This window comes from Rhea pennata, chromosome 12 (genome assembly GCF_028389875.1).
Source record: "Rhea pennata isolate bPtePen1 chromosome 12, bPtePen1.pri, whole genome shotgun sequence".
NCBI classification, from domain to species: domain Eukaryota; kingdom Metazoa; phylum Chordata; class Aves; order Rheiformes; family Rheidae; genus Rhea; species Rhea pennata.
In genome coordinates this window covers 23,973,840-23,993,818 of record NC_084674.1, presented here as the reverse complement: position 1 = coordinate 23,993,818, position 19,979 = coordinate 23,973,840, and the positions used below count along the sequence as shown (strand labels likewise).

At 40.2% G+C, this 19,979-nt stretch overlaps 1 protein-coding gene across 4 annotated transcripts in view; it reads right to left on the bottom strand.

Moving 5' to 3' along the window:
• IP6K1 (inositol hexakisphosphate kinase 1) overlaps positions 1-19,979 on the bottom strand; it is a 40,688-nt gene that overhangs the window by 17,715 nt on the left and 2,994 nt on the right. For 3 of the 4 annotated variants that reach the window (XM_062585866.1, XM_062585869.1, XM_062585867.1), the window contains one exon: positions 17,236-17,335. The exons of the other annotated variant lie outside the window; for it this stretch is intronic. The gene's annotated coding sequence lies outside the window, so the exon portion shown is untranslated. The remainder of the gene's footprint in view (positions 1-17,235; positions 17,336-19,979) is intronic. 4 annotated transcript variants of the gene reach the window in all.

The window sequence follows — 19,979 nt, the reverse complement described above, 5'->3', positions numbered from 1 at the left end:
GCAGCACACCGGCAGGAGGACACAGGCTGCCTGAGAACCTGCCAGTCCCTCCCACTGGTATCACTGTCACTGCAAAGACGAGGCTGTAGGAAGATCCAGTCCTAGTTACAACCACTCTTTCCTCTCCAGTAGGCAGCAAGGCATGAGAGCTGGGCGAGAGGAAGCTGAGCTGCCGAATCCCACTACATCCCACTATAAGCACACACTTCCTCAAAGTAAAGAGCACCACTTCTGTTCAGAAACACTGGCCTCAATCCAAGCCCAAGAGCTTCCACAGCAGCAAGACCTCACTGAATATGTACCTTAACACAGATTGCTTTATCAATACTAGCCCAGACTTTCTTACAAGCTTGTGCCCAGGGCAGCAGGATCATCCAGTAACAGCTTTTCATTTTATAGGAGAGATGAAAATATGACACACACTCCCTCAGAACAGCTTAGGGAAGATGCTTGTGAGGCCACATCACTCAGCTTTTTGCATTAATTTTTGGCTTCTCTTCACCTTACTTATAAAGAGAGAAAAAAAGCCTGCATTGGATACAAGGTATTTTTAAACAATTCAAATGCAAACATTGTCATTCAGCACAGCTCCAGATCCAAAACAATCACAGAATTCATTTTCTGTAATCACTGATCATAAGGAATCATCCATGAAGCAAGGACATTTCCTGAATTCACACAAGTGAAGAGAAGTATGACAAAACTGTCAACAAGCAACTACAGCCCTAAAATCACATCAGTCCCATAGAAAAGGCTTGGCTCAACAATGAACTTGGGAAGAATTTGGAATTCAACTTCCAGCCTGGAAAATAAGCAGAGAGAACAACTTCATCTCTCATCTCAAAAATGTTTCAAGTTCTCATTAATTGTGATAGCAAAGAATGTTTGCTCTTCAGTCACAAATCCTGGCCTCCTATCTAAAATGAGGCCTAAATAAGCCAGCTTCCTAAGAAAATCTTGAAAGGCTACATGATCATGTAGGTAACTCCACCCAAATCCTTACTTACTCCACAAAGAGGACAGAACTACTGTGCTATCGGAATTGAGTGTTAGGAGGAATGCACTCACGTGGAGGAGGAAAAGATGTACTTTACTGTCAGCTGTGGCTACCAAATTCTACAGCATCACAAGTTGAGACCGAAGAGCGGGTTAATGCACCACAGTTAACCTGCTGACACAAAGCCAGAGAATGGCTCAGTGCTGGTGGTGCTTATACCAAACCAGAGGACGACAATGCCACAAAACAAGCAGCTGCTGGCAGAGAAATGGAAGGTGGGATTTTGTGGCAACACGCACAGTGCTTACCGAAACGGACTGCCAGAGGGAACTGCTCAGTGCCACACGGGTAGCCCCACCAAACAGGCAAGAATCCACAGTAACCACTCGAGTGGCAAAGGCTCAGGTCTCCGGTTTGCACCAGCAGAAGGGTAGAGAAAATACTGGCGTCTCATAAGTGACCTCTTAGTCTTCTCCATGCTAAACAGGTCTCTGAAGTCTTCAGAGTTGCCAAAGCCAAGAAAGTCAGCTTGGTCTAATCACCTACAGGGTAATTGCTGGCTCCAAAGCCAGAATGATGCTGTCATCATACACTTGTGCAAGCAGCTCCAGAACTTGAGCTCCCACTCACACCTCCACACAGACCTGACAAGTAGAAACACTGTTTCTTGGGCAGGTGGCCCTAAGGCTCCCAACCAGTACAAACACCTGGAACGTGGGCGGGAGGATAGGACAAGATCCTTCCAGCTTGCACCAAGAACACAGGGAAGCTTTCAGGGAAGGCATCAAAATCTAGATAAGGAAAATACTTGTGCAGTAACATAATCAGTTTTCAGACTGGAGAGAGTGGCTGACAGGAACCAAAAAGAACAGCTGATGTGCTGCTTCTTACCTGCCACATGCAAGAGCAAACCACAGGAACCAGAGTGTGGATTTAGCAAGGGAAAAAAAACACCTCATGCAAATTGGGAGCAAGGCCTGCACTTTCAGACAATATGCAAGCTGTCAGAGAAGAGGAGAAAGAAGAGGAGTTTCCTCTGTCTTTACCTTCCATCATCTTTTCAGGAGCCCTCAGAAGGAAGGGGAAGGAGGGAGTGCACAGGAGGAACACAACATCGCACAAAAGAAAAAGAGAGCTACCCAGCGAAGTAAAACATAAAATCTATTTGAAATCAAAAGTCAAGCAGAAAGCTTCACATGCCCCTACTTCATAAGATTACTTTGGGTCATTCTCAGAGTGTGCAAAAGCACTGAATTCGGGAAGAAGAACTGGACAAATGGCTAGAGATTCTCTAGCTCTCACACAGAGAAATGACAGAGTCAAGAAAATGGCTTTGTCCATACAAGGAAAACATTTGTGTTGATACTTTATTCATTTACTGCACAATCCTCCATTTAGTAAATGGATGTGGATTTTGGGGTAATGTCCATCGGTCATCTTGGTTGCTCTTTAAAGTAATGGCTCCCCAGTGAAACTATCTCAATCTAAATTCTTGTCTCAGAAAAGAAAAAAAAAAGGAAAAAAAATCAATATTATGTTCAGACTATTTTTGGCACTGATTGAGCTAAATTAGTTTCTAATTACTCCTTCAGTTACTTCTTCAGACCATGGTTACACACACAATTCTTTGGACAGCTGTGCCAGCACAAGCAGCACCTTCCCAGTCCTTCCACAGTGCTGGTACAAACACCTGCAGTCTCCTGGTGAATCAAATTAAGGAAATGATCAAGGTTAAAAATAAACTAGTGCATTGTTTTATTTTTAAGGACTGCTTTTCAACCCAGGTCAGATGCCCAATCTATTGTGCAGCTGAACAAACAGTTGTTTTAGCACGAGGTGCCTGATTTGCTGATGGCTATCCTGCTGAAATATCAGGTTTGCATTCCTCATCCACCTCTTATTTCATGGCTGCTGTATAATAGAGTAATTACTAAACCGAATGCATACAGTATTTTATTGCTGCAACTCAGAACCTGTGTGGAAGGTCTCTTTAATGAGACATAATGAGGTCACACTGATGAGTACCCTACAAGTAAGGCATAACTACCCAGCTCCCTTGAGCTGCTATCTGTCCTAAAATTTTTGTCATTCTGCAGCCTGCACATTGAAATAAATACAAAATCATGACTAACAAAGTCACTGATGCGAACAAACAGCTTTGGGCTTAGTTCTGAAAAAAATGTCTTCTAGAAATTGCCTAACTATCTCAGTGATCTTCCATTCAAAAACTCAAGCTAATGTAAAGTGTGGATACTCATCTTTTTGAAGACTCTTGACATTTGAGGAGTAGAATGTCTACCCACAGTTCTGCCAGGTCTTCGATTGCAGCTGAAAATCAATTTTAAGGAGGAAGTACAAAAAAAAGTCAGAAAGCCAAAATAAACACTAAGCAATGACGAAACACTAGTGCACTTTAGAAATGACCACGAGAGAAACAGACTGAAGGTTCTTTTCCCAAAATTACCAGTTCAAACACTGCTTGAAACAAAAACCACTGAAAATACTTCCTATTTGATGGCTGCCTAGCAACCTACTCGAAAGGACTTATTTTCAGTTCTCTGCATTCAGCTGGTGACAGGTACCACATCTGAACTACACACCATTATGTAAGGCGTGCTCATTGAAAATAAGACACAAAAGACTTAATAACCATGAAGACTTGACTTCCAGAACAGGGTGGGAGGCATGTTAATGAAACAGCTTATGAGAAAGTTAAGTTTCTACAGTTATGTCTGCTCTAGAAGGCAAGAATCTCAGTCTCCAGAGCTGTCCAGTAGCATTATTTTATAATGTCAAATCAATCCATGAGGACTCAGAAAACTAACAAAATTGGTATTTGGCAGATTCTACCTTTCGTTCTTAAACATGCATCTCAGGGTACAGTTTCATGACAGTTTAAATAAATCAAAGTCTGCACTCCTCAACACAATCCTCCCTCCTGAGTCAGCTCTGGCACTCATCTGATCCTGCTCAGAAGCTAACTTGGAGAAGAGGAAAGAGGAAAAAAAAGAAAAAAAGAGAAAGAGAGAGAGGGTTTCAACAGTGTTCCTTCCTGAACTGGCTTGGCACCAGTGCCTACCAAAAGGAAAGGGCAGAATCATCCTGCCGGGGTGGGAAGGACAGGCAGAAGAGTAGCAGTGCCAATTTCATTCAGCTTAAACTGAACTGCAATCTCTTGTTCAGAGAAAAGTTTCACCGTGAGTTTAAAGAGACCTAAGTTGCTGTTCCCAACAAAAAGCTGATTCAGTTCTCTCCTGCCCCCACACTTCAGCTGCTTTATGCTGGCATCCAAGCTCTTGCAGGCAGCTAGATTAAGGACCTGATCTGGTAGGAAACTAAAGCAGAAAGACATAAAACAAAACAAAAACAAAGCAAAACAAAAATAAACAAACAGAGCTTAGTTTGCAGCTAGATCAGGTTCCTAACACACCTGGACACATGGTTAAACAAGCACTAGGGCCAAAAGAAGGAATAAGGTGGCAACCTGTGACTAAAGGCAAGGAAAGGAAAGACCTGTATTCAACTTCAAGCAACTGTTAAGCCGCACTCTTATTCAACAGGATAAGTTTCACAACAGGACTCTATACATTAAAAAACAGTAGTTCTAATTCTTCATATTTTAAGTTTCCGTATCATTAATATTTCAAATGCCTCATTTCACCAAAACTAAATCGATAACTTACTTACCGCTAGCATTATTTTCAGAGCAAGAGAGCTACTAAAAATATAAACAGGAGAGTGAGAAACAGCCTGTTGTGATTAACTAGGGCATGACAAACAGCAGCAGCATGTGCAAGCAGAACCGACAACAACATTATGCAAACAATGTTTGATTCATGAACATCGAATTCTTAGAAACTGCTCTCTGGGTTATGTCCAAGGCTCTCTTTACCTTAGTTAAGCTACTAAAAGTCACTTCAGGAAGCGGAACACTTTGTACAACACAGCTTTCCTGGAAACAACAGCTGAGCTGTCAAAGAGGTTATGTTAGAAACCACTGCATCAGTTACTGTAAAGCAATCCATAATCAAACTGGCTTTAGCAGTAACACACACAATTTAAGAATGAATATTATCCAAAATAACTGTGAGGTCAAGATACCAGAGCTCCTTGTATGCTGTCATACCCAGAAACGTGAAATTCTCACCAGATATGCTGCAGTGACACTAAACGTGACACAAAGCCAAAACTAAGAATTTGTCCCTGCCTCACTACCAACGGGGTCTTGTGCCATCACAGCTCCAAAGACTGCACATTTCTCACGTATGCTGGAGACCTAACACATCACCATGCTGTGATACCTTAATGCTCGCAATATTGGAGAGTCTTTTCAGAAGAATTTCACTTATTTGTAAGTTACTTTCCATGACTCCAGCTCAGCATCATTTTCCATGTGATCAAGGTACAGCTCTGTTGCAGCTAGCTCTTGCCACTGTCTGTAATATATTATCCTAGAAACAGCATAGATCAAACAGGGAATTCCTGATAGGTCTAGTTTTGCCTCAAAGATATAGCAATTCAATTTCTGTAAGTAATCTTGCTGCCACTTGGAGGACAGAACACTTCAAAGAACAGTCTGGGCTACTTCCATACACAGCTCCCTCCTTCAGAATTCAGAGCTGTGGCTGTTTCTTGAACATGCAGCAAGTTTCCAGCACTAACATATATGGACAATCTTGCAAAAGTAGGTATTTTCAAGGAAAACAACAATATGTTGATGAGCAAGTACTACTTCATCCCTGCTCTAACACATCACTACAGTATCATAAATCAGAAGCAAGAAGTTTATCAATAAATCCTTGACAGCTGACACAGCCATCAAACATGGGAAGTATTTCTCTTCAAATACTACATATAGATATTAAAGCATCTTAAAACATTAGGAAGAAATCCAGGGAAGTCATCATTTAGGACTGCATTTAGGCACCTGAATATTTCACAGCTCTCCAATACAAGTAAAAAACAGAATAAGGCAAAAGTAAAACCGCAGTCAGCCGCATAGTGTAAAGCAGAAACACGCAGTCATATTTAGATCAAAGTATGCTGTAAGCATCTCAGAGAGGCTGGCAGTTGAATAGAGTAAGGTTTGGTAGCACTATTAGACTACTGTACCATATACCCGCAGCTGTCTTCTGGTATATAATCTCTGCTTGTGCAAGCCTGAGACAACAGTAATGTAACCAGAGTAAAAGTTTCCTCTTTTGAGAGATGAAACATGTAAGGAGAAACCGATCACAAAGAGGTAAAGTTTAGCACAGGGATTGTCTCTCACCCTGCAGAAGGTGACCTCCCAAAGCCTCTTTGATTCTCCTCTCCTGTAAGAGGATTAAGAATCCTGCCCTTGTGGGACCTCTGCTCGGTTACTGGTCCACTGACCAGGGGCAAGCTAATGAACACAGTTTACCACCCCACAGCTCATGCAGACTGTACCAAACCAAAGAAAAAGTCTCACAGAGCACCAAGCCCATGTTTGTTTTCAAGAAATAAGGAGCAATGCACTACAACAGCACACTGGCATCTCAAATGGGAAACTAAGGAGAAGACTGGGTCAAATCCAACCCTATAAATAAAATAAAATAAAATAAAAAATAAAAAATAAATAAAAAAAAACACACACACACACAGACCAGGAACAAAAAACTTCAGAACATAACTTTTCATTCTTTTGTTTTTGCATCTTTCCAAGGAGAGACCACTGGAGTAGTTCTTAATGGGGTCTCAATGAAGTCCATAATGACTCCTAAACAACAGGAGAACAGGAGTTTAATCAGGAAATCATCTCCCTAGTTATTTAACCGTGCATAGATGAGAAGCAGTCTGTGCTGTCATGCAGGTAAACATATGTTTTCCTTTAATAATGTAATGAAAGTTAAAATGCATTATGAATTCTGTAGTTAAAAAAACTGCAAAGACTAGACATTAGGAGAAACTCTAAGAATCAGGAATACACTGCCTGCAAGGGTGCAGAATCTATGCGAACAGAGGTTTTCAAGATGAGGCTAGACAAATACACAAGCTAATGCCAACTTATACAGTCAATTTTGACTTGCGACAAGTGGTAAAATTCTCATGGGTGGAAAAAAACATATGTGGCTAATATAACATATCTTCTCCAATGCACATGTAAAAACACTCCATGTTTTTAGTGGTATTATAGCTTAACACTGCTTGACAACAGCATTAAGACCACATAATACCGCAGCCAGGAAGAGCCAAGAGTTAAGTATTTCAACCAACAACTGCACAGAGAAGCTACACTGTTTACCACAAAAAAAATAACAAAAGCTATAAGGAGCTAAACCCATGAAGAATGACTGCAGAAGCTGTAAGTGCAATGGAGCTCAAATTACATTCCTTAAGTAGTTCAGATAAAATAAGAATGACCTGCAGCTTCCTAAGACACACCACTAACTGAAAGAAACATAAGCAGCTTGTGGTGAACTTGGATTATCATACCTGTTCTCAAACTCTGAATTATGAGGCTTTTAGAAAGGAAAAAAACAACTTTGATTAAAAAATAATTTCAGTTGCTGCAATAATTGATTTCCACAGGAAGACCCAAAACCAGGACAAAATAGAACTTCTAATTACTATTTTTAATCCTGCAGTGACAAAAAACTCAAGATAAGCATTATGTAAGACCATTAACCTCTTTGGTCATAACTGGCACCTTAATTTAGCACACTACCACATTAGGTAGCATAATCTGAATTCTTAATATTGAAGTGTAGCACTAGCTGCAGCAAGACAACAGCAGCAATAACAAAAAGCAAAGATATCTGAAAGAAAGCACAACACACCGAAATTTGTAACTGCAGTTCCGCAGGCACAAGCAGACATACCTGAGCCTAAAAGCTCTAAAGAAACTAACTCTTTCCAAATCAGGAATTTCCAAAAGATTAACAGATGCTCCCTATTATTTAATTTGTAGCCCTAACAAGCTGTGAAATCCAAACCTTAGTGTAACTTTGAATTTGGGGATGGCAGGGTGGTATCACCTGTAATATCACATACTGTTTGCTGGCACTCAGACATACTGCTGCAGGGAGCTTCTCGGGAACACCAAAGAGAAATCAAAGCAAGCAGTAAATCCGGACTGATGGAAAACCTCCGGTGTACATTTTAACTAGAAAATGGATCAAACGCAGGCAAAGAAGCTGTAACCTGCTGAAAATCAAATTCAGTAATTTTGAGCGACCATCTGTTCTTTACAAACTAACCTCTCAGCACTCCATAAACTGCCACAGACGATGCATGGGTAAGTCAGGTATGAATAACATCTTCAAAAGACCCAGATGGCTACTTAAATACACTTATGTACAATATTCCATAAATACAGGTGACAGAGTGAAAAACAAAACGTGAACTTGAATAATTTACTTTCAAGTCAATACCTACCCCCAAGTAGAAAATGCAGTCTATGCTGATAAGCAAGAATAATTAATTTCAACCAAACTTTTTTTTTTTTTGAACACTGCCTTCCATCCAGGCACATTGTGGCACACAATGACATTCAGAAGGAAAAGACAGACAGGTTAAAAGCCTACTTTCAGAAGCGATCATCCTGCTGTGTGAGAAGAGCTCTCTCTAAGAACCACTACTTCATCCTCACCTGGCTCCATTTACTCTTCACAGAATTCCCTGATGTGTTTAAATTTATGCTCTACCCATCCAGACGATCATTTTCCAACTTGCATACAAGGATATTGCAGGAGACTGCATCAAAAGCCTTGGCAAAGTTAAGCTCAATGGCCTCCACTGCTCTTCCTCATCCACAAACCTAACCATTTCATCACAGAAAGCAATGAGGTGGGTCAGGCATGATTTATCCTTAGTAAATCCATATTGACTGTTCCCCATTACACACCCCAAAATACATTCCAGAATGACCTTCTTCTGGATTGGCCCAGGGACTGAAGTGAGACTGACCAGCCTGTAGTCCTCTGGATTGTCCTTCTGGCCTGTTTTGAAGATGAGTGCAACATTTGCCTTTGTCCTGTCATCAGAGACCTCCCAAGATCTCCACGACCCTTCAAAAATGACCGCAGCCATGCTACAACCTGGGCCAGCTCTCAGCAACCTTGGGTGCAGCCTGTTGGATCCCTTGGACTCATATGGGCCAACTTCTCTCAAATAATGCCTGTCTCAACCTTTCTCCACTGCTGGTTGTTGTCTCCTCCTTGAGCCCTGCCTCTAAACAAAAGCCTAGGAGACATTGCCACTGAAAACAGAGGCGAAAAAAGCATTGAATACCTCAGCCTTGTCTGCATCAGCTATCACTAATTTGCCCACCCCATTCAGCAACACATCCACATTTTCCACGTTCAGTCTATTACTACTAAGTTGGGGGTAGAAGCTACTGCATACATTATCACAGACATAGTGGTATGCACTGTCCTGAGAGAAAGTAGCTGTTTCTACAGTTCAAAGATAGAAATGCAGATTAACAAACTGAGTTTGTTCTGTCTATGTTCCAGGTTGTTGAAGGAACTAGAGGTCTCGTTGTAGGATATAAAGTCATCTCACTGGAGAGCTGCATGACCTGTTTCCAATGTGCTCAGTAAAAAAAGCCTCCCTTTCACAGTCAGGATGGCTGAGTTAATTTTGCATGGGGAAGTCTGCTAGGTACAGAGTAAACCTAGGGCATCCTGAAGCCTGAAGGAAAGTTTCATGGATAAACCTTTTTCAGCTTTAATTAAAAAGAATTAAGACAATGGAATAAAGAACTAAGATTTTTGGCCAGTGAAATGTCAAATACCTAGACTGCTCTAGGTATAGAAATGGAGATTCTCTGAGGCATCTGTATTCCCATGGTCCTCATATGCATAATATCTCAGTGCATCAGATGAGGGGGAGATGTCAGGAGAGAACTCAAACCTGTTCCAATGTTCCCTGGGAGAAAGGAGAACCAAAGGATATACAATGCTTGCAGCCTAGGCCATTGCTGCAGGCTTCTGGCATTGAGTAGTCGTCTCATCATGCCACGCTCACGCTGCCAAAGCGGTGGCAATGCCTGCTGCGTCTGAAAGCTAACACGGAAGTGTAACACAAATAAACAAAAGTATATTTTAGCAGACTGCAGAACTCAGTCTCCCCTGCCCCCTTCTGGGAACAGGTGGATTTGAAAACTTCAATGCCTGTGTCAAATGGTAAAATTGTTTACTTGGGCAAATAACCAAGACAAAGCCAAAAACAGTCCCTTCAGCAAAAACGTGGATATAATTAAGTGCATCTCTTTCATCAGCAGAGACTCAGGAACAGGATTTTCCCTATCCATACACAGAAGCCACCGACAAAAGCTCATCCCTGCCAGAAGACAGACTGTCGATACACTGCAGCTCCACTGTTATAACCAAGCCAATTCATTTCTCAGATCACAAAGCAGAGGCATAGTGCAGACTTCCTATCCTTTACCCCAGTATTTGCACAACATATTTCTCTGAAATAATAAAAAAGACACAATAGCAACTACACTAAAATTTATGCAATATTCATTAACTGCTTACAAAAAGCTTCTCCATAAACTACAGGAAACACATTCTTTCAAGTTGCTGCTGAGACCTGACTTAAGCACAAAAGTCATTTTGCAATAACTTGCCAGCCCCTTGTGTGTATCTTGAGATCTTACCTGCAAAAGACAAACTGACTTCATTAGGTCTAGAGGAAGGCAATTCCCTAATCAGCCTTTTCTTCACAACACTAATGAGGAAAACCTGGCCCTGTTTGTCCATTTTTGCATTTCACAGCATTAAAAACAGAGTTGCCCTTTCTCTTCCCCTCCAGAATACAGCTAATCACATGCTTTTCCCTTGGCTCTGCTTTACCTGTGTACTACTGAAGAGAAAAGCCAAGCAAAAAACATTACATCCCACTCCCAGCTGTGACAAGAGGAAGAGACTCTCCCAGGGAACACAGCATGGCGACTGTTAAGCATCAGTTTAGTAGCTGGAGAGAGACATTTTTCTCATTTTAAAGAGACTGACCCTACAGCAGAGAGCGAGGAACGCTATCCACAGTGCACACAGCGAGTATTTACTTCACATTCTGTGCTTCCCCTCCCTTCCCTTTGCAAAGTTAGCTGCTAAGGAGCAGAAACTGGCTCCAGTGCTCCGGAAGCAGCAGAAAACGTTTCATTTCCTAGGAATCAGAACACCACCTACTTTTAAACCTATCAAGTCTAAGAATTATGCATGAAAGTCAAGCAGAAAACTTACCACAAAGAACCATCATAAGCAAACTAATCTTGTCCATAAGGATTTTAAAAAACAGCATTTAATTTAGTCCTCCTCCAACTAACTGTAAAGCAACTTTACAATTTTGAGATACTATGTGCTTCAACACCACTATGAAGCATCTCCTCCTCCGATCTATACATTGCTCCGTTCCTGAGCTGTCTCAGAAGTATATGGAAATGAACAGTGTTTGATACAGGGATTCTAAGCGATTAGCTCTGCTGTAAAGGAACTGAGGACTACAGGATCTCTGCCTTCAGGACATCTCTAGTAATGCCCACTCATTACAGCTCCTGCTTTTAGAAAGGGGACAAGCTTGACATCCAAACAGGCAAACAGCAGTAGTACACCCATAAGGTCTTCTCACTTGTGGCCAGAAACAAATACATGCCTTAGCCGTAGTGCAAGTACCTACTGTGCCTCCTGTCCTCACTAAGTTGCATCACAGCAATATCCTGACCAGGGCAAAGTCCTGCCAAAACCATGTGAGATGCATAGAGAGCATCCTTTCTGAGCAAAAGCTGCTGAGCACCATGACTTATAATGCTTTGTCCAAGTATGCTGCACCTATCCTTCCATGTCAAATAAAGCATCAACAGCAAGCTTTATAGCGTCATGTGATCTGTTATCTCACTACTCAAGCAGAAATCCCACATACCCAGGGATACACTAAGGTATTTTTGCTGTCATTCGGCAAGGGGGGGGGGGGGCAGGGGCAATCTACATGAGGGTTTTTTCAGTTTTACCATGCAGGTAATACTGACCAATTATTTTGCTTTAGCTACACTTGTCAGCTGCCCATCCAGACAAACACAGTATTTGCATTTGGCAGGCTCCAAATTTTATCATGTTGTTTTACCAAACAGTGAGCTCTTGTCTGAGCATTGCTAAAACATTTAATTCAGGAGGAAAAAAAGCAATTCTTACATCCCTCTACTGAAGTTTAACAGGTAAACAAAGTGCCCAGTTGATTTAGTTAAGAGATTCTTTAGATAACAGTCATAGATATTTATGAAATCATTCAAATAGAAAGAAGCAAGATGTAATAAAGAAAGAACTAGAAATGGGTTACTGATCTTGTTGCTTCTTTTGAACATTTCAATGACGTTGGTAAAGCCGCTCAGACTTGCTGTACTTCAGCCATCTGCAGAATAGTCTTTCAGAAAAAGGAACAGCAGAACAGCCAAGTAAACTAACTGCATACTGTTTTGTAACAACTGCAACTTAAAATTACTTTATATTCCCTAATCAACTTGTATTCCAGTTCAATTTAGTCTTACCTATTAATTAAATTCAAGAATTTACAGATTTGTGTTCCTGCCCATCAAGAGCTGCACTGAATTTGCTGATACAGATTAAAATTAGGCACTCCTTCCAAGAAAGGCAGTGCAGTGTTCAGCCAAAGAATCAAACCTTTTAGCAACTTTTCTGCTCAAATGGTAGAAAGAGAAAAGGAGGATCTGGGAGTAGGTCTGTGCATTCACACTCTTAGCTCCACAGACTTAAGAGTATAAGATCAAGATTATCCAAATAAATTCATTTCACTCTCATAAACAAATTCTCATGCGAAAAACATAAGGAACAGCTGTTATCTAGTGGTTTCTTCTGATGTAGTGCTGAGACACTGATATGAAACAGAATTTGAAGGGTTTCTTCTTAAGCAACTGAAGAAGATCAGAGACAGAGAAATGCAAGGCAGCCAGATGTGTTGTGCTCTAGACAACAACGCATATCAATGCTCAGGACACAGCTTGATTTATTGTATGAGAACTGCAAGTTGCTCTACCATGCCAAGTACATACCCATTCTGAAATAAGTAAAACAAGATTCATAGAGAAGAGGTAAAAATTTTACTAGGCCATCTGATAAAAGTCTGTGTGGGGGAAGGGAGTCCTTTTTTTTTTTTTTTTTTTTTTTTTACACTTTAAGACTGCTGCTAGAAAAAAAAACAAATTTAATTGGAAAAAAAATTGTAGACCATACTTTTTTTAACCATATTATGTTTTACTTGGAAAAGTGTTAGCATCTTATGTGCTAGCCACACTGACAAAAAACACACTTGCATCACTGGCTCCCTTCTCAAAATTCCTAGCAAAATAAGCTGTATTTTAAAAGCACAGTTTTACCACTGTAACTTGTAACTGTATCTACAATAAGGGATTCCACCAGCAGAGCTGCATTACACAGGGATGAACACACTGATTAATGCAGCTGTCTCAAGCATTTATAGCAGAAACGACCTTATAAGCATGTCCACAGATGTTAAAGCCACGTAATCACATTGTAAATCCATGCCCCCTACTTGATAACAGTTTAATTTTCCTAAGCAGGTGACCCCTAAGGGTTCATGGGCAAGAAAAGATGAGCTATAACTTCCCAGCTTGACACCTTGTCACTCTGAATTTTTCCATGAGAAAACACTATCAACCTAAGGGACATTTCCATACACAGTCAACCTACTAAAAATAGAGAGGAGAAGAAAAGAGAAGAATCTGAGTAATTTACTTCTGAGATTGACCTCAGTGTTAGGAAAAAAATCTCAATGAAGATACTGCAAGTAAACAAAGTCATGGAAGCACATGCCAAAAAAAAAAAAAAAAAAAAAAGCAACAGGTAGAACAGGTAGCAGTTTCTGTTTGACAATTAGCTACAATCATAAGAGAACTTCAGACAAAGGTACACTCAAATTCCTAGTGACATTAAAAAAAATCCAACATGACACAACATAACACTTACACTTACAGTCACGGACGGGATTTTGATCCGGGCCTTTCATTATGCCTCTTACCTTTCTGGGGAGCAGCAAAGCCTGTAAGACTCCCAATCATCATACTTACAATCTTAAGGTTGTTGCAGTACCTCGGGGGGGGGAGGAGGGTTGTGGCTTGCAGCATGCTCTGGCTATTTTCTCAGAATAAGAGCAGAATGAGGCAGCTAGCCAGATTCAAGCCTTGCAAGACACTACCAGTTTTGAAGGGCAAAAAAACAAAACCTGTCCTTTAAAACTTCTGCAAGATCGTTTTATCAGAACCAGAAGCCAGAACTGCCATCCTTTGATGCTTTCTTCTACAAAGCATAGACTTTCCAGTGATCCAATGCAGCATAGGCTATGTAAAAAGAAATATGCAAGGAGAAGGGAGCTTTTAGATACCAAAGAAACAGCCTCTGCAAACATTTGCTTTAAATGTCTTTCAAAGGGAAGAGCCTCCTTTTTTTGGGGGGTGGGGAAGGGTTTATACTGTACATTGAATAGCATGCCTCTCACAATACTCTACCATATCAGCCTGTTCTTCCCTGGCTTGAAACAAGACTCTCCTTTTCCAGTAAGGTGAAAGCTTAGATAAATGAAGCGTATATTTAGCTCCTCATTCACTGCAACAGCCTCAAACAAGTTCTTAAATACTCCACAGGTCACAGATTTTCAGATCTCTCATCTGGATGCTAAACTACTCAAGCAGAGCTCAACCAAAGCTCTTCCCAACAGGCTTTCTAGAATGCCAATTGCAATGACCAAGTCCACTAAGTAACAATAGTGCAAAATCAAGTTGTACATTAAACCTGATCCACTCTCAAATTGGCTTGTATCTGTTTAAGTGCAACATCTGTGTGTATATATATATGGTTTTTTTGCCCCATACTGCTGACACAGCACACTTCACATTTCCTTTTGAAGACATAGACTGCAACAACTTTGCTTTTAGTAATATGTCTGTCCCAAATGCATAAAAGCTACCCCAATTTTTCACACCTTCAATTCCTCTAAAGACACTGGAGCAGTGTGTTAATAGTTTCTACAAAACATTACTCTGTCATATCGCATGTATTCCCACAGCCAGCTGTGTTATGAGAGATCCAATCAATTATGGGCCAAATGTAGCTGGCAAAAGCAAATTTATTTTTCTTTAATTTTCTTCAGTTCAACACAGTTTGGTAACAGGTGGCATAAATGTAGCCTCTCAGTCTGTAAGGCACAACCTAATGAACACTACAGGCAACACATAACACACAGTTCTCCTCTAAGACAACTATAAGACAACTGACAATGAAAGCAGAACAATAAAAACTGCCTTCTACTCAGGAAACAGTCAACTTGCCATACTCACTAGCACAAGATACTGAGCTTATCAGGATTTTTTAAAACATGTGAGTTCTCTTCACATTGTCATTACAGTATGACAGAGTAAGAGAAACACAGTTTGGAAACACTTCACTTTAATCTCTTCTAACCTCTAACTGCCAGGTTTGAGGAAGATATTTTAACTGCAGTGATTAAAGAACATGACTTACTTTTGCCTAGTGAATGAATGATACATCTAATACCATTTACCAATTTAACTAAGAATATTTAAGTCAAGCTGCATTCACAAATCAGAATCAAATTTTTAAAAGACTGGGTTTTGTCATTAGACAAACCAAATTGCCAGTAGCATCTATGTATTTAGCTGCTCAAATACATAAGAGTTTCAGTTTTAAGAATGCTACATGACTAATCAAGAGAACACAGGAGCAGAAATACCTGTGATCTTACTGAACTAAGATCAAGAATAATGAATAGAAAAGTTTTCTGGAGAAAGAGAAGTCAAGTGTTGATACTGAAGGGAAAAAATACCAGCATGTATAGCTCCTAAAACCATTTAGATTAAGCACAGTGCAAAACAGTGCTAATATTCAGCCTGACTAAAGGAATGAGAGGTCTCCACTCAGCTCTGTAAAAATAAAAGATGTTTAACACATGCCTGAGTAGTACTTACTGATTTGAATATAGGTTACCTTCAAATTTTAGTAAGTATGTTCAGGCATACACTTTTGGAAAAAACTGAAAAATTCAGATCTGAGTTACATAAAGAAGATTTGCTCGCAGGCAAAGAAGATGCCACTTGCACAGCGTAAGACACATTACTCAATCCAAATAGGAAACAGGAAATGAAGTAAACCATTTCAGTATTTGCAAATATAAGTATATCCATAATATCAAAATATTGTCAAGTATTTCAACAGTGGATAACTTTAATCTGAATTAAAGTTTACACAATACTCTGCACAAATGCACTCCGAGTTTGAAAAATGGGAACTGCAATGCAGCACAAAACTATTTAAAAAGTCTGGAGGCAACGTCACAGCAAAATATTAGATCCACAATAGTTAATCTTTAAAATAGCATTAAGTCAGCTATGACAAAGTCACACAAGCACCACTTGCTAAGAAGATACTGCGTCGCTTCTCTTCCTTCCAGAGGGAAATAATTGGGAAATTTGGTATCTTTGATCATTACCTATTGCACTTCAAACTAGTAAAGTCTATTAATTCCACAGATCAGGGTCTTCCTCATCACAAAAAAAGTGATCTACGCAGCACAACTGCTATCTAAAAATACCGCCTCTCTAAAAATGAGGTCAATTCGAGTTGTCAGCAAAGAAACATTTATGTGGCATGTACAAATGAGCTGTTGATCAAGAATTGGGGGAAAATTGGTGTTGCAGTTTCTTCCAAATTCCGCACAACACAAAGGTACTTTTCAACCTGAAAGACTATCAAGCCAACACAATCTAGCCAGACTACAACCCTTCATCAAGCTAAACTTGAAACAGAAGGCTGGAAGAGGGGAAGAAAAGATACACAGAAGACAGTGAATACGAGTTCTGAAGTCATCATCAGTTAATTTAGCTGCAATTCAGCCATCTAAAGAGCCAGAACTGCTAAAGTGTAATGGAATTACTCTACAAATCTTGAAAGCTAAGTTGATATTATAAAGAGTTGACATTGATTCGATTAAAAGAAGTTAACAAACATAAAATAGCACCATGCTTTTCACTGTTTTAGTACATTCACTTGGATATTCCTGTAGTTGCCCCTAACGATGACGGCATACTGCCCATAAACCATACTTACATATACTTACTTGAAGAGTAAAATTATGAAATTAAGAGGTAAAAACAAGAAGTGAGCATTTCTTGCATGATATTTAATGTAGCTGCAGAGGTACTGTGGGCAAAATAGGAAAGTTACCTTGAAGAAGTCATCCAAGTTCTTTCTGTCGAACAGTCACTGGAATATGGAGCCAACCTCGCACAACCAAGAGGGAGCAGGCTGCGAGAAGCAAGTCAGCCTGAAAGATGTTGTATGGAAATGAGTTAGCAAATACTAAATTAGCTTTTACTTCGTTACATCTTTACCTGCTTCATAATCCTACCAACTCAGACTATTTGAGGTCATGCTTTCCTCAAGTTCAGAATTCACAGCAAGCTATTCTGCTTGCTTTTGCATACTCTCATGCACTTGAAGGCTCTGACAGAGATCTTTACCAAATTAACCACTATGGCTGACGAGACAACTGCCCTCAACTGCCTCCTCCACCCCACTGCCTTCTTTACTCCTCAGCTGAAAATTACCAACAAGCAGGTGGAGCAAAACAGGATGTGCATCTGTTCTTCATCTGGCCTGGTTCACAGCCCAGCACACTCATGGATATTAATGAGGAAGAAAGGCTGAAATATAGTATATGAAATTGTGGCAGCTGAGTGGACAATGCTGTAGTTTCTAATATCAGGGAGGTAACTTCTGGCAAAGAAGCAAGACAGCTGGTAGAAGAGATAACCTTTCTAACTACAAAAGCTAAATCAGAGAGAGCTTATCTATTAGAGCTCTCAATCACATGTAACAACATCCTACCAGGACAAGCATATTACATCTCATAACCTTTCTTACTGCTTTTATCAGATTTAGTTGACACAGTTCTACTAATATAATTATGGCAATTAGGCAGCTGCTTTTTTTTAACAGAAATAATTACACCAATGTTAACAGTTGCACAGATACCATTATACTGATAGAGAGGCACCCTATAATAGCAAAGCTTATTCCTTTATCCCAAGAGAAGGAGATGAAATCATTTTTGTAAACAAAAATGACCACTGATAGAAGTTATAATTTATGCCTTCTTTTACTCAGTTTGTCCTTCCTACACAAAGCCATTCAATACACATACAGACAAACCTACAGAAAGAAATCAAGTAAGGTGGCATACTCCTTCGTATTATATGCAGAGTAGTTAGAGACCTGATCAGATGCTATAGGAACCATAGCCTTCCCACCACGCAACCAGAACTGCATCTGTGAGAAAGTACATATACCCAAAGAGCATGCTGGGAAAAAAGAAAAATAACAGTTGCTGCCACATCCGAAGAGCACAGGCACCACACACAGGCAATGCCTACAAAACAGAAACTAAGAAGCCATGCACAGACACTTCCTCTTCCTCCCCCACCACCCTTAGGACAGCAGCAGCAACAAACCTGTGATTAAACTCTTGCCAGCATCCTACTCTGCATTCCTGTCACATCAGGAATACAAAAGGGAGCCTGCTAGATGCTCCTCCACACATTGGAAGGGTTTGTTTGGTTTACAACAAGCAATACAAATATTTGACATGATTCTCGCAGAGGTCTCTCCGCAGTTTTATTTCTTCCACTCCTTTTCTTTAGCTCACCCATTTCAGGGCTCACTAGAGACCTTTTGTACTTACTATGCTTATTTTTGATTTCTTTTCAAACACTGAAAAACCAGGAACAAACACAATTGTTCTTCAGGAAGTCACCTTAAATAAACTAGCAAGCACAGAGCACAATTCTACTGAACTGCCACACACAAACTCTAGAAGTTCAATTCTAAATCCTGCTCACTACCAAAACTGATAGGGTGACACCATGAAAAGCAAGAGAAAAGTCAGGCCTCAATTTTCTTTTAATACTAATATGCAGCCTTCTGAGACTATAAATCCCAACATCAACACTTAACTGAGGCACATGTCTCAATCACATTACAATCCAATTCACAGTGACCAGATTTGGGGAATCTAGTGAAAATAACTGAAAAGTGCCTGGGTTGCAATGCAGTGCTTGATGACCCAAACAATGCCTTTGTCATATTTTCATGCCTTAAGTACCTGCATTTCAGCCACAGATTCAAATAACAAATTCTTCTCTAGAGAAGAAGGTCTGGATATTCAACCTCAAACTCTGTATCTACAGTTCTGGTTCCAACGACAACTGCAGGAATGTCACCCCCTCCCAAACCAGTGTGTCAATCATAACTCACTAAATCAATGATGACCCTTAGGGAAACATCAACTGAAAACCAAAATCTAAAAAGCTAATACGCAACCAAACATCCATACACACATTTGGTGACATATTAAATCAGAAAGATTGCCAGTAGGGAGACTGTGTCCTAAAGTAGGTGGTCAAACAGCCCCAAACCTGCACAAGATTCCTCATCTGAAGCTAGTCAAGCTCAGCAAGAAAAGGTCATGCTGTTAGAATTTACTAATTTTACCCTAAATGGTAAGCTCCATATGTGGAGGAGGCAAGGAAAGAAGAAACTAACCATAGAACTCATATGGAAGGAGAATAGTGTGCCACCACATGATGAAGAACAAACCATAGCACTCATTCATAAAGCTAACTGATTAAGTTACTCCGCTTGAGCAGAGTGGTTGAACTAGATGATCCCCAGAGGTCCCTTCCAACCTCAACCATTCTGTGATTCTGTGTAAAGTCTCAGGTACAACTTCAGTCTGGGCATTTCTGAACTTCTGAGTGCTTGTTGTAGCCTTGACCTACAGATAACTTTGAATGTAATACAAAAATAAGTTGCAGGTCAGCTGACTTGTATCTGCCATGAGGAGTGATCACAAAGCACATCTAATTTTACTTTCTAGTATATTTTATAAGGAAGACATACTGTCATCCCAA